This window comes from Monodelphis domestica, chromosome 3 (assembly GCF_027887165.1).
Source record: "Monodelphis domestica isolate mMonDom1 chromosome 3, mMonDom1.pri, whole genome shotgun sequence".
NCBI classification, from domain to species: Eukaryota; Metazoa; Chordata; class Mammalia; order Didelphimorphia; family Didelphidae; genus Monodelphis; species Monodelphis domestica.
The window spans coordinates 454880808-454895722 of NC_077229.1; the positions used below are offsets into that span (position 1 = coordinate 454880808).

The window sequence follows — 14915 nt, forward strand, 5'->3', positions numbered from 1 at the left end:
TTTAAGTAAAAACCCTATTCCTATCCTTCTTATAGAATTCTTCCCCTCCCCTTCCCATGTATATCTTTGTGTGAGAAAGATTATTCTATTTAGATTTTTTCCCTATTTCTTGGAGTATATCTTAGTACCATCAATGATTCCCCCCCTCCCTTTTTCTTTCTATCCCCCCCTTTCTCCATATCATCTTGATGCCCCAAACTTTCCCTATGCGTGATTCTTCTTACTACTCTAATGATGCATACAATTTTTAAGAGTTACACATTACATTTTCCCCACATATTAATATATATATATATATATAATTTGATATAAATATAGTCCTTATAGAAGAGAATTTGAATAAAAGAAAAAGATAACATTTTTCTCCTTTTCCTTTCCTTCATATTTAACTTTTCATGTTTCTCTTGATCTTTGTGTTTGGATATAAAACTTTCCACAGAGCTCTGGTCTTTTCTTTACAAATGCTTGGAAATCTTGTATTTTATTGAATGCCCATACTTTCCCCTGGAAGTATTTAGTCAGTTTTGATGGATAGCTAATTTTCGATTGAAGACCCAGCTCTCTTGCTTTTCTGAATATCATGTTCCATGCCTTACGATCGTTCAGAGTGGAAATTGATAGGTCCTGTGTGACCCTGATTGTTGATCCTTTATATTTATATTGTCTTTTTCTGGCTTCTTGTAAGATTTTTTCTTTTGCTTGGAAGCTTTGGAATTTGGCAATTACATTCCTGGGAGTTGTCTTTTGGGGATTTAGTGTAGAGAGTATTCTGTGAACTCTTTCAATCCATATTTTGTCCCCTTGTTCTAGAATCTCTGGGCAGTTTTCTTTGATGATATCATGTATTATGATATCAAGATTACTGTATATTTCTGGCTTTTCTGGTAGACCAATGATTCTCAGATTGTCTCTCCTTCCTCTGTTTTCCAGGTCTGTCATCTTGTCAGTGAGATATTTTATGTTGTCTTCTAATTCTTTAGTCTTTTGTCTTTGGTTTATTAATTCTTGCTCGTTTGCAAGATTATTGTCTTCCAGTAGCCTGATTCTGATCTTTAAATACTGGTTTTTCCTTTTCTGTTTGGCCTGACTTGTTTTTTGAGGCTTTGAGCTGTTTCTGCATTTGCATATTTTGGTCTCTCATATTGCTGAATTCCTTTTGCATTGTTTCCCATTTTTCCCACGAGAAGACTTCCATCTTTTTGATAATTTCCAATTTAAATTCTTCAAGAGTTTGTGGAGAATTGTCATATCTTTTGGAAGGTTTTGGAGCATTTGTTTGTGTTTCCTCTTCTATCTCCCCTGTATTTTGTATTTTTGTTCCATAAAATGTTTCCAAAGTCACCCCCTTCTTCTTGCTTTTCTTGGTGTTTGGAGGCTATTGCACCTCTGCACTGTTTGCCATCTTTGCCACTGTTTGATGCCTTACTTCCATGCTCTGAGCCTGACACAGCACTGTCCACAAGGTACCCCAGGGCCTTTGCCCGCCCCAAGATTCCTGTTCTTTCAGAGGCCCTGCACCCTGGGGGAGGAGGGGTCCTGGCCTCCCTGAGCTCTGAGGGCTCCTGATGGGATTAGGTTCAGCTGGGTTGGTCTGGATTTGCCCAGAGGCAAAAAACTTCCAGTGATACTCTGATGGAAGGACCTAGCCATAGGGCTACAGGCTCCCCCTGTCTCTCTCAGGCTGCTTCCCTGCCATCTGTATCAGACGCTCTAAGACTGGCCCAGGTTGCTTTCAAGGTGTGCCCATCAGAACAGCACTTTTGCCGGCCCTGAGTTTTCCGCTGCTGCTGGAGGCTCAGTGCTCTGGGTTTGGGGTGGATGGGTCCTGGGACCTTCCTTCTGCCTTCCCCTTAGACGTGAGTGTTCTAGGACTCTCGCTTTTGAGGGGCCTACCTTTTGATTTGAGTCCAGAAGGAGGGTTCCCTGGCTCTGTCCTATTGTCAAGTTTGAATTTTAGTCCCCTAGGAGCATTCAGTTTGTGATCGGTAAGGAAGGGTTTTCAGAGGTCTGAACTTTTGCTGCTTCTAAGCCACCATCTTGACCAGAAGTCCAGCTTACTCTTCTTTGATGCCATAAAATTTATCTTTGGTTAGGTGTTTCATTTTCTGTTTGCTCACATTTCTAGCCTTTTTTTCCTTTACTTTTACTTTTATCTCAAAAGTGACATATGTTCTAAGGGTAGAGAGGGCTTTCTCTAAACTTAAGTTTTTCCTGGATGCTATCCTCTCCTCTAGTTTTGGTTTTCTGCAAGTTTCAGTCTTTCCAAGGTGTTAGGCTGGCCTGTAAGTTGGGAGGTCTGGAAGCCAGCTCCTCCTGCTGATTCAGTATCCTGTAGGGACTATTGATGGCTTTCAGGACTTAGAGAACTGTGAGCTACTTTGACCTGGGGCAAGAGTATTGACCACAGTCTTGAAGAAGCCAAGGGTCTCAGACTTGGGTCCTCACTTCAGGATTGTATCAGGGCTTGGGAATTCAAAGGATGGGCCAGGGGTGCTCTGGTGTAGGCTTAGGCAGAGTCCCAGAATCTTGAACCTGGTGCAGTAGGTGAGGGAATGGGGAGAGGGATGGAACAGCTTGCATTCCTCTGTGCATACTTTATTTTCTGATCCCTTCACACCTATGAAATAGACTCTCTCTGCCTATCTTTCAAGTTGTTTTCTACAAGAGAGTTACTTCCTTCCATCCCCTTGTTGGTTTTCCATGACTCTAATTTTCATTTTGAGAAGGTATTTTAAGGTTGGTTGGAGAGGATTCCCAGAGCAGTTCCAGCTTTTGGTGCTCCTATTCCAACATCTTGGCTCTGCCCTTTAAACCAATATGTTTATATCATTTATACAAGTCTAGTTGGTGTATTTTACATTTTAATTGTCATATCACCAATTTGGACTTCATTTCCCCTGTCTTAAAATGAGAACATTAAACTAGAGAATCTCTATAGAACCCTCAAACATTAACTCTTCTTATTAACTAATTGTGGAAATCTGTTGATAAAAGGCATATCCTTTACCCTCCTGGATATGAATTTAGGGTCAGAGGACACAAGTCTGATGTTTAATAATCGTATGACATGGAGAGAGTCATTTATGGTTTCTGAACTTCAGATTCTTATGTATAAAATAAAAGAAAGGCACTATATGATCTTTAAGGCTGTGTTCAGGTATAAATGTATCACCTCCAAAATTTCCTAATATTCGCAAACTCCACTGATTCGTGAATTTATCAATATATGCAATTATCCCAACAATACGGATCCTAATTCATCAAGGCTTTATCACATATATAGCTGTCATCTATTTCTTTCCAAAAATTCATCCCAGAATATCTACCCAACATGTTTTAGTGCCTCACTAAAATTCTCTTCACATTGCATAGATAATATTATAGCACATTAATTATCTTTCACTATTAACATGTGATATGCTCATCTTTTTTTATTCAAATGTTCCTCTCATGATCCTTTTTAGACCACTTGTAAAATCTATTTCCTTGTCTAGAACATGTTGAAATCTGCTGGAACTCACCATCATTCTCTATTACACTTTACCCACAACTTGATTTTCTATTGACTTTAGTGTTCCATGATGCAATGGCATAAAACATCACCAGACAAATATTGATGTCAAAAACTCAGACATTTGTTTTAAAGAGAAACTAGGAGTAGAATATATATATTAACATATATATATATATGAGTGTGTGTGTGTGTACACATATATGTGTTTATATTTGCACACACACACACACACACACACACACACACACACACACACACATATATATACCCTATGTATTGGCTCCTGGATTATTTGCATCCTGAAGAGCACTTATAAGAAGGTTTAATTAAAGAAGACAGACCTGTACATACATATACATAAATCAATAGACCTATTATTCTGCTGCATTTCATCTCAAAAAGTGCCACCAAGCCTAAAATAAAACACCCGGGGCAGGAAATGAAGAAGCATCATGTTTCCTTGAGTTGTATCAGTAATTTCCATTATTTTTAAAATTAGATGTGAAATAAATAACCCCATCAGGGGGTTACTAGAAGCTCGGGTGAATTGGTCGTTAGTCCACAGAAGGAAGAATAAGAGAGTTGGGAGATGGCACTATGGAGAGCCTGCCCTTGGATATCTGCCTCTGCTGAGTTCTGTATAACTTTTTCATAGGCAGGATAATATATCTGGCTTACAGGCATCTTCATTACAGAGAGATTATTGGAAAAGTGAAAGGTCCTGACTTTTTGGTTAGGATAGAATCTTGTCTAGACATAGCATTTTTTTTCATCTCTAGTATCATAAACATGAAGATGCCAAGGGTTAGCTAAAGCCAGGGACCCAGTTCAAACAATCAAGGACTATGACCACTGGATAGTGACGTTTCTAGGAAAGAATAAGGAAGTAGTGTTAGATAGGAAGAAGAAGCATGCCTGGTTTCCAAAGCAGAGGAAGACTGGTTCGATTGAGTCTTATGCATCTCAGAGAAACACAAAGACTCCAGATTTGGGGAACTATCTCACATTAATGAAGATCAAAGTGGTATATAAATGTGAATGTGGATACACATTTCTCTTTGACAAGGATAATAATGTGTTGTTGAATCTAAGTCTAAGGCAAATCTTCCTTCTGTTTATTCAGAGTAGATTCCTTAAGGAAAGGAGGATTTGAATAAGGTTATGTTCCCCAGTAAACAGTTTGGTGGAGAAGCCTATGAGTAAATATACCTGATGTCTATTTAGCCATCCAGTCCATCAAAAATTTCAAAAACATTTTTCAGATGATATGTCAGGTTGCATTATATCACCTTGGATTGTATTAGTAATCAAGACTGCCTTTTTTAAAATTTGATGTGATGGAAATAACCATGCAGGCTGTATTACCTAGAAATGTCATTATAAAGAATTTATAGGAAAGATTTAAAGGAAGCAAGTTGAGGAAAGAAATTAGGAATACATTAGAACATGTTTATGCAGAATATGCTGTCAACTGAGACTCTTTTATCTAGCATTTCCTATATCTATGTCACAATGGAAATATTCCTACTGATGGCCCCTGAACCTAAAAGTCTTCTGTTTTACTCAAGAAAAAGCTCGCTTTTAATGTTGCTTTTATTCAGAATATTTTATCTTTAGCAATTGATAGGCCATGTGTTCATAGAAAAACTCTCTACTAATCAGAATTTTAAATTAGCCAGAATATCCATATTCTCAGTGGATAACAGAAAGTTTAGTGTACTTAGACTTGGTAGAGTAGAAAGATCACTGGATTTGATATCAGAAAACCTGAGTTCAAATTCGACCATTGGCTATTAGTTGTGTAACATTGAACAAACAACTAACCCCTTTGGAGCCTGATTTTCATATCTGTAAAATGAGAAGGTGGGAGCAGATACACACCAAGGACCCTTGAAACTCTCAGATATAAGATCAATGACTTTCATTATCAAGCTTGGTTCTGTTTCTCCATGTAGATGAAATGGAAATGAATATATGGAACAAGATTTTTTTTTAAACCCTCATCTTCCATCTTAAAATCAATACTGTGTATTGGTTCTAAGCCAGAATAGTGGTAAGGACTAGGCAATGGGGGTTAAGTGACTTGTCCAGGGTCACACAGCTAGGAAGTGTCTGAGGCCATATTTGAACCCAGGACCTCCCATTTCTAGGCCTGACTCTCAATTCACTGAGTCACCCAGCTGCCCCCATGGACCAAGTTTTAGAGGCACATACAATGTAGGAAATTAGTCTCTTATTGCCTCCATCAAAGCATGCAGTTTTTCAATGCATATTCATTATCCTAGACACAAAACCAAAGGAGGCATGGATACAGAAATGAAGCTTTGAGTAGGACCAAGGAACGTTATTTTACAATGTCTCTTGGTACTCTCCCTTGCCTTTATTACAATCTTTCTAATAAATAAAAATTATTTTATGTCCAATAAATCATATAGCTTTATGAGTCATTAATATTGGTCAAAGATCATCATTTCCAAGATAACTAAAAATTAGTTTCCACACAAGGAAAAGCCACAGCTCTGCCAATGATCCAAAATCCTGAATTTGAGTTGTAAATTTTTCATTTACTTATTTTAAAGAGGTTATTTAATTATAATATTTCATTAAATACTTAATCAGGTATAAATCTGTCACTGGAGAGGGGACTACTTAGGAAATAAAATTATAATTTATTAAAGTATGTTAAACTTACTACTTATTTTCTTAGATTTTCAATTACATAAATTTTAGTTTGCACCTTAATATAATTATGCACATATTAAATAATTTAATTATCAGGATAATAATTAGTTGTAGAATTTGTCTACCTACAAGGCAAACCTATCTAAATTTGCTGCATTAATTAGCCTTAAGATTTATGTATTCAATTAATATTTATCAAAAAACTACTATGGTCTTCACACCTTGCTCAGTACTATAGTGGATATCAATCTGAGAGGGCAGTTAGATGGGTAGATGGGTAGAATATCAGTCCAGGAGTCAGAAGAATTTGGGTTCAAATCTGGCCTTGGACTCTGAATAAGACAATAATCCCAAATGCCTAGCCCTTACCATTCTTCTATCAATTGCAAGACAGAAAGTACTGGTTTATTTTTTAAGTACTTTCTTTTATTTTTATTTTTAATTACATGGAGAAATAATTTTATTTCTGATCTTTTGAAATTCAAATTTACTTTCTCTCTTCCTCTCCAGATAGTAAACAATCTGATATAGGTTATTCCAATGTTGCCATGAAATACAAATTTTCTTATTCCTCGTGTCATGCCACATATGTAAGACATAATTAATAAAGGAAGAAAGGCAAGAAATGATATGATTCAGTCTTCATTCAAAAGCTGACAATTCCCTCTATGGCTGTGAATAGCATTTTTCATCATGAATCTTTTGGGGTTATCTTGGGTCTTTGCATTGTGATAAAAGTTTAGTCCTTCACAGTTGATCACCCTACAATATTTTTGCTGTTGTGCACAATGTTCTCTTGGTTTTGCTCACTTCACTTCGCATCAGTTCACATAAGGCTTGACAAGTTTTTTTTTTTTTCTAAAATCACCCAATTTGCCATTTCTTATGGCACAATAGTATTCCATTATAACCACATGCCATAATTTGTCCAGCCTTTCCCCAAATGAGGGACATCCCTTCAGTTTCCAATTTGTGGTTGCCACCAAAGTCTTACATGGACTGATAATACAAAGTGATCTAAGCTAAACCAGGAAAACAATATACATAATTCCTGTAATTATATAAATGGAAAGAACCAAGGCAGCAACAACAAATATATATATATATATTAATTTGAATACTAGCAACAACAACAAATATATATATATATATATATATATATATATATATAAATTTGAATACTATGAGATTATAATGGCCAAGGTAATAGACTCTAGTGGTCTAAAGATATGAAAAGTCAATTCTCAAAGGAAGTGACAAAGGATCTTTATAGACATAAGGAAAAATATTGCTCCAAATCACTACTAATTAGACAATTTTAAAATAAAACAATTCTGAGATTCCCTCTCATACAATTAGAGGGGCAAAGATGACAAAAACACAATGATAAACATTGGCAAGATTGTACAAAAAATAAGCAAATCGATGTATTGTTGGTGGACCTATGAGGACATAAAATCATTTTGGAAGCATTTTGTAACTGTATACAAAAATTACTATATAGTAATGCTCTTAGACCTAGCATTACCCCCCCCCTTGGCCTTTCTGAAAAGAGATAATAGATGGAGGAAAATGTCTATTATGTACAATACAAAAAATCTATTTTTGTGGTGGCAAAAGAAATCTCTGAAAAGTAAGAGGATGTCCAACAACTTAGGAATAACTGATTAAACTGTAGCATCTGAATGTGATATGGAAGAGAACCTGAACTATTGTACTATATTCTGTAAATTGCTTTTGCCTGGTCTATGTGTTGGTCTAAATATTACCTGCTTCCATGATGAACTAGCTCCTAACACAGAATTAAGTACATAATAAATGCTTTTTCCCTTTATAAATGCAAGCTTTTTGAGAGCAATAGCTTTTGCCTTCATATTTTTAGCATTTAATACAGTGCGGGACACAGTATTGTCTACTTAATAATGCTTGTTGACTAATTCATTGCTGTCTAAGTAAAGCTAAATGTGGGAAGGCTGATGACTAGAAGACTTTCCATTAGGTGACAGTTACCTTGAGTCATTGCAGCCCAACAAAATATTATACATATATGATATAGAATATAAATATAATGGTGATAATAATAACAAAACTGTCATTTACAAAGGATTTTTAAGTTTTCCAAGTGCTATACATACAATATCTCATTTGTTCCTCACAACATCCCTGTGAGCTAGCTAATATTATTATCCTTATATTACAGATGAGGAAACTGAAGCTGAGAGAAGTTGTTACTTCCTCAGAGATACACAGCTAGTAAGTATCTGAGGCAAGACTTGAACTCAGTTCTTCCTAACTCCAATTGCAGCACTCATATTGTTTGGGCTGAGCTATAAAGGAAAAGTATAAACCAAATGCTGTGAATGATCAAAGTATAGAAAGTGAACTGATAGAAGAGAGAAGAAGAGATTACTTCATCCAGAAATTGGGAGGATGCAAAGAATTTTAACAGGTAAAAGGAGTTGGGCAGGCATTTAAAGATATTATTGTGTGCAAATAGGCAGGAATGATATGAACTCAAAGGACAGCAATTAGTTCATTTTGATAGTAGCATAGAGTATGAAAAAGGTAAAACTGGAAAAGTGGAATCAAAGGGTAGAGCATCTTAAATATAAGTTAAGGAGTTTGAATTTTTTTCAGTGATCAGTGAAAATATATTGAAGGATTTTTAATAGAGGATTGAGATCAGCTCTGAATTTGGAAGGCAAATTTGGTAGGACTACATAGACCTATCACTATTTTTTTTCAAGTGGGGGAGAAGAAGTTTGATGAGAGTAGAGGGTGTTGGTCTAGAACAGTCACACCAGCCTCACCTTCATAGATATTAAGGAAGGCATGCTATGAGGTCATAGTGCCAAGAAAATGATGGTTGCTGTAGCAAGGGTAGGTTTGGTCTCAGTAATGAGAGCCTTGAGCCAAAACTCTGTCTACCATGATTCTCCATGTTATCTCTGACTCTATAGTATGTAAGATCAACTAGGTTAGTAAGAGCTTAGAGGGTGAAAAACAAGCTTCAATACATATTGACAGAATCTGAGTGATAAAGGAGATAAACAAAGTGTCATGGGAGTTTAGATAAAAGGATATCAGGTATGTATCTGAGGGGATTCAAAAAGTTTTCATGAAATGTTTGACATTTGAACTGGGCCTGAAAGAAGTAATAGAGTTTTGCCAGGACATGCTAGAAAGAGGAAATATGGTGAGCAAAGAAATATAGACAAGAAATTATTGTTTATATTTAGAAAACAGTGGTTTTATTTTGGCATGTCATTTATAAAAGAAGAGTGGGGAATAAACTTAGAATCATAGATTAGAACAAAATCATGAAAGATCGCTAATGCCAGGCTAAGGAATTTGAGTTTTAGCATTATAGATTTAACACTGGAATTGATGCCAGAGGTCAGAAAGCCCAACTGCTCCCTTTTTTCACAATTGAAGAAGGTAAGACCAATAAAGTTTTGCCTCAGGTCATGCAAAGAGGAAGACACAGAACTAGGATTCAGACCCCGGGTCTTCTGATTCCAAGGTCAATATTACTCTTTCCAATGCACCATAGTATCTCACTAATTTTCGAAAAATCATTCATTTGTGTTGTTTGTAGAGTGTGTAACAAAAATATTGAGGGACAGAGATGATAAGGTTTTTTGCTGATTTGAAATGAAGGGAAATTCCACAAAAGGAAGAAGGTATAGAAGTTAATACTTTCATTTACATCAACTTCAAATATCTGTCTTTGATGCTGTTGAAAATGTTTGGGAAGAATATATATAATGAAAGATCAGCATCACTGGCTTTGACTGCATGTGCTAATTTGAGTGACCATTTTAATTAATTGTCTGATTACTAAACAGACAGCTCAAATAAGTGACCCATGTTAAAATAGTTCCAATGGTTTAAGTACAGACAGATTATCTTCCATCTCTCCCTACATGAGGAATCGCCAAACAGTCTATTTTAGATTTTCCCAGCCTAACATGAAGTCTTACCTGATAAAATTCAACACTATTCCCCACTGTCCTCCAGCTGTTGAGATTTTCATTTAGGATGAAAATGCAAATGAGAAGCCCCTCACCTTCTTCCCTCTCTCTAGGAATTTCATGCTCAAGCACCCCTGCACCTCCAGTCCAAAGGCTTCATAGAATTGAAAAAGGTCATCTTTTTCTGAAAAAGTTAGTGACTCAAGCCTGGATCAAGTAAATATTTTAATTTTGCCTGAAAGCACCACTACTTGCCATAAGACTGAATGCATGAATTTGCCAAAATTATTTCATTCCAGAACTGACTGCATTTTAAAGAATTTCATGCCCATTACATACATATTTGGTGCTCTGACAATTTTTTTTTGCTTCCATGTAAACTCATGCAAATTCATAAATAAATCTAATTACTCAATATAAAATACAAGCCAGGATCAACTGAGTATACATTAATGCCAATTATAAAAATATTTACTAAATTACTAAACTACCTATTTATAGCATGTTATAAATATATAATTTCTGATAGATAATAGTATGAACAAGAATTTTTGGTTTTTTCCCCTTGCTACCACAATATTATCAATTGAAATTTGTACACAGAGTGCTAGTTTTAATGGACATTAATTTTTCCTCATTAAGGCAATTATTTCAAATTCTCATCCCAATTGTTCCTACATATGCAGCTTATAGCCTAGAAGTTACATTTCACATGGGAATTATTTTATTTCATTTTATTTCATAACCAAAAGAATGTTATGCATAGATCTATTTGATGATAAATCAATACTTTGGCAAGAAATAAATAAGCTCATATTTCATAGAAGAGTATTGGAATTAATTGATTTTCCTTTTGCCTTATCACAGCTCTTTTTAAGGACTTCTGAAATAGAATATTTTCAAATGAAAACTATGCCCTGAAAGTACATTTAAACTAAGGCAGCACCACCTCATATCTTATTCTCCAAGGGATATGGAAAAACAAATCTGCCTTAAGCCATTCAGTGAGGAGCTTAACTCTGGACCAGCTAGAGAATTCAAACAAAGAAGAAGAAAGAAGGTAAGTCACCCACATTTAGAGATCCTCTAGTCTAACCAATTACCCTGAAGTCACAGCCCAGATTTAGTATTTAAAGACTAGATAATTTCATTGTAGGTGGATGATTCATAGTTCAAGTGTATGAGTTTAAAGGATAGGGAGCATTTGTTTGGAATGTTGTATTTTCTGATGGTAAATGTAAATATGTCAATTTGAAAATTGAATCTAAAAGATCGGGAGATATCCTCTAGGGCCATGATGCCAAACCTATGGCACATTTGCCAATGATGGCATGCAGAGGCTTTTTTGTGGGAATAGGAGCCAACCCCAGCAGAATTAATTACTAGAAAATCAGAGGGACTCTGGAGGAGTTGCTCCCTTCCTCTTTTCCATGCATCGCCCCACCTCTTCTGTGTTAACACCCTGCCCTAAGTGGAACACTCAGTAGGGGTGAGAAGGGATAAGGGAGGCACTTGGTCTCAAGGGGAGTGGGGTACTGCATATAGTCTGTGGGGAGCAGAGCAATGCATATAATCTGAAGGCAAGGCACGGCACATGGCCCCTAAAAGGTTTTAAAAGGTTCACCATCACTATTCTAGGGCATACCCAGTAACATGTCAATAAGGCTGTAAACATCTCCTTAAGTCTGATTTACTGAGATGAAGTGGATGGTGCTATTTCATATCAGAACTGGGCCTTTGTACTGGTACCATAAAAGGTAGCTTATTGAAAATTCTTCTATTATTCTTTTTTACAGATTCTGAACATAGCAGCTTAAGAACCAATGTGTAAGACTGGACTTGATGGAGGCAGGTAGGTGGCTCAATAGATTGAGAGCCATACCAAGAGATGGGATGTTCTAGGTTCAAATCTGGTCTCAGACAATTCTTAGCTACTTACCCTGGGGTCACAACCCCATTTCCTAGTCCTTATCAGTCTTCTGCCTTGCAACCAATTTACAGTGTTGATTTTAAGACAGAAAGTAAGAGTTAAAGGGGGGAAAAAAAGAGCACACCTGAATCCCTGGGATAGGTATGGACATTTGGAGGTGGAAAGACAAGGATGGAAAGCAACCTAAAAATGTATAATTATGCCACTACACAAAAAGCTGTCAATGGCTACATCATATTAAAAATGTTTTATTTACTTGTAGAACTTACACCCCTAGTTCATAACACCAAGGTCACTTCTATTTATGGAGAAGTTGTAGTATGATCTTCTCAGGCCAAACGATAACAGATGTGGAGAAGGGAACCACATGGCTAAATCTTAAAAGTTTTGAGATTCATTGTCCTGGATATCAAGGATAGGATTTCCTGAAAAATACATAGGATATTCAATGACACTCCATAGAGAAATGTCTTCCATATGGATATGAATAAATTCCTGGTCAGTGTCACCAATAAGGATTTTTCTCTAGCAAATATAAATCCCATGGTTCTAGAACCCAGCCTTCTAGCCAACAAGAAGCAGCACTTGAGCATTTCTAAACTTTTGTAGAAAAATGGAGACCTCTCTCTCCCTCCCTCAAGTTGAGGAAGGAACAAGTGAGTAAGTCATAATTTTAAAAAGTAATTCACCCAGACTTTTTCCTCTGCTACTACTATAAATTATTTGGACAATGCATATTTGATGCAAAAGATATTGCCTCTCTAGTAGAGGAACTTAAGGGTCATAGTGGAAAGTAGGTAAGATATGGAGCAAAGTAGTCAGGAAGGCAGGAATTCAAATCCTGCCTCAGAAACTAGCTGTGTGATTATGAGCAAGCCACTTAATCTAACTTAATCTATTTCCTAATCTGTGAAATGGAGATAAAAAGAGTATCTACTTCAACAGGTAATTATGAGGATCAAAAAATAGCAAAATCAATGCTTTGCAAACCAAAATTAATTTGTAAACCTTAAAATACTATATAAGGGTAGCTATGTGGCTCAGTGGCTAGAGGACCAGGGCTGCACATGGGAGGTTCTAAGTTCCAGTTTAGCCTCAGGCACTCCCTACATGTGTGATCCTGGACAAGTCATTTAACTCCAATTGCCTAGCCCTTATTGCTCTTCTGCCTTGAAACCAATACTTAGTTTTGATTTTTAGACAGAAGGTAAGTGTTTAAAAAAATAATATGTAAAGTAGTAACCCCAAGCTTGGTGTCACTACAGATAGTAATATAAATCTGAGTATCATTACATGTTCTTGTGGTAAAGATGGTATTTAGCAGAATACCGGGAGGCCCCCTTTTATACAATTTCAGTTTTATTTACTATTTGATGGAAGTCCAAACTATATGGTGATATATTGAGTCGAGGACCAGATAGGTTCCTAGGAGAAGATTGTACTTACTATAAAGCACTAAAGAGAAGATTGTATTCCCTAACTCTAAACTTGTTTCACAGTTGAAGACAATGAATTCCATCAATTTTGTATAAGCTACTGTATACCATGTATGTATGTTTGGCCTTTTTCTGTGTCAGTCAAATAACACTTATTAAGTACCTGCTATATGCTATACATTATGCCTTCAAACACTCGATATATAAAGGAAGGCAAAAGACAGTTCTGGTTCTCAAGGTCCCACAGTCGAGGAGACAACATGTAAAAATTATGTAGGGACAGCCAGGTAGTACAGTGGAGAGAGTAACAGCCTTTGAAGCAGAAGGACCTGGGTTCAAATTTATCCTCAGAACCTTCTGATCTCTGTGTCCTTGGGTAAGTCACTTAACCCCAGTTGCCTAATCCTTATAGCTCTTTGGCCTTAGAATTGATAAGACAGAAGGTAAAGGTTTAAAAAAAAACAACTATGTACAAATGATATTTAGACAGGTTAAATTGGAAATCAATAGAAACAAGGTTTTAGAATTAAGGAGAGTCAGGAAAGGCTTCTGTATGAGGCAAGATTTCAGCTAGACCTTAAAGGAAACCAGGGAAGTCCAGAGTTAAAGAAGTTAGAATATTTCAGGCATGAGGGACAGTCAATGAAAATATCCAGAGTTAGAAGATGGAGTATCTTCTTTGAAGAACAGCAAGACCAGTGGTCACTGTATCAAAAAGTACATGGAGAAGAGAGATGGTATAAGGCACAAACACACTGAAATGCTAAGGGAGTGCCCGCTATCGTTTGTACACCAAACAGAACATTATCTATTTGATCCTAGAATTCATAGGGAGTTACTGCAGTTTATTGAGTAAAAGGAATAATGTGATCAGACCTGTGTTTTTATAACTATGACTAAATAATGGTTAGCTTATACGCAATATTCATTGTTACCTTGAGTGCTTACATGGGTGCTGGGAACTTTTCTACTCACATCATTGGAGAGCCGCCCATGCGTTATTTTAAAACTATATGAAATTCCCAGAAGAATCTGAGTTGGGACAAAGTGTGACAAAGGAATAATGAGTTATGGCAACTATCACCCAGATTGAAGCCAGTTCATATAACAATTGTCTGTGAGTGACATCAATAAGCTGACAGGTTAGAACAGTGATGGTAAACCTGTGCCATGTCCCACCCTGGAGACCACATGCCATGTCCCCCCAGACCATGTGCCATGCTTCCCCTCACCCCATTGAGTGCTGGATGAATCCCATCCCACACAGGGGAAGAAGGAATTGCTCCCTTTGGGCTGCTGGGCAGAGGGGCAGATGATAGGAAAAAATGTCATCAGGCACAGTGGAGAGGGGGAAGGGAGAAGCTCCATCTTTGTCCCTC

General features: G+C 36.7%; 1 long non-coding RNA gene across 1 annotated transcript in view; it reads left to right on the forward strand.

Annotated features, from left to right (window-relative positions):
* The first annotated feature begins 9062 nt into the window (after positions 1-9062).
* The window catches only part of LOC103101453 (uncharacterized), a 60512-nt gene continuing 54659 nt past the window's right edge, over positions 9063-14915 (forward strand). Inside the window, exons 1-3 of the long non-coding RNA XR_008917877.1 lie at positions 9063-9283; positions 11038-11230; positions 11967-12022. This is a non-coding gene — a long non-coding RNA (uncharacterized LOC103101453). The remainder of the gene's footprint in view (positions 9284-11037; positions 11231-11966; positions 12023-14915) is intronic.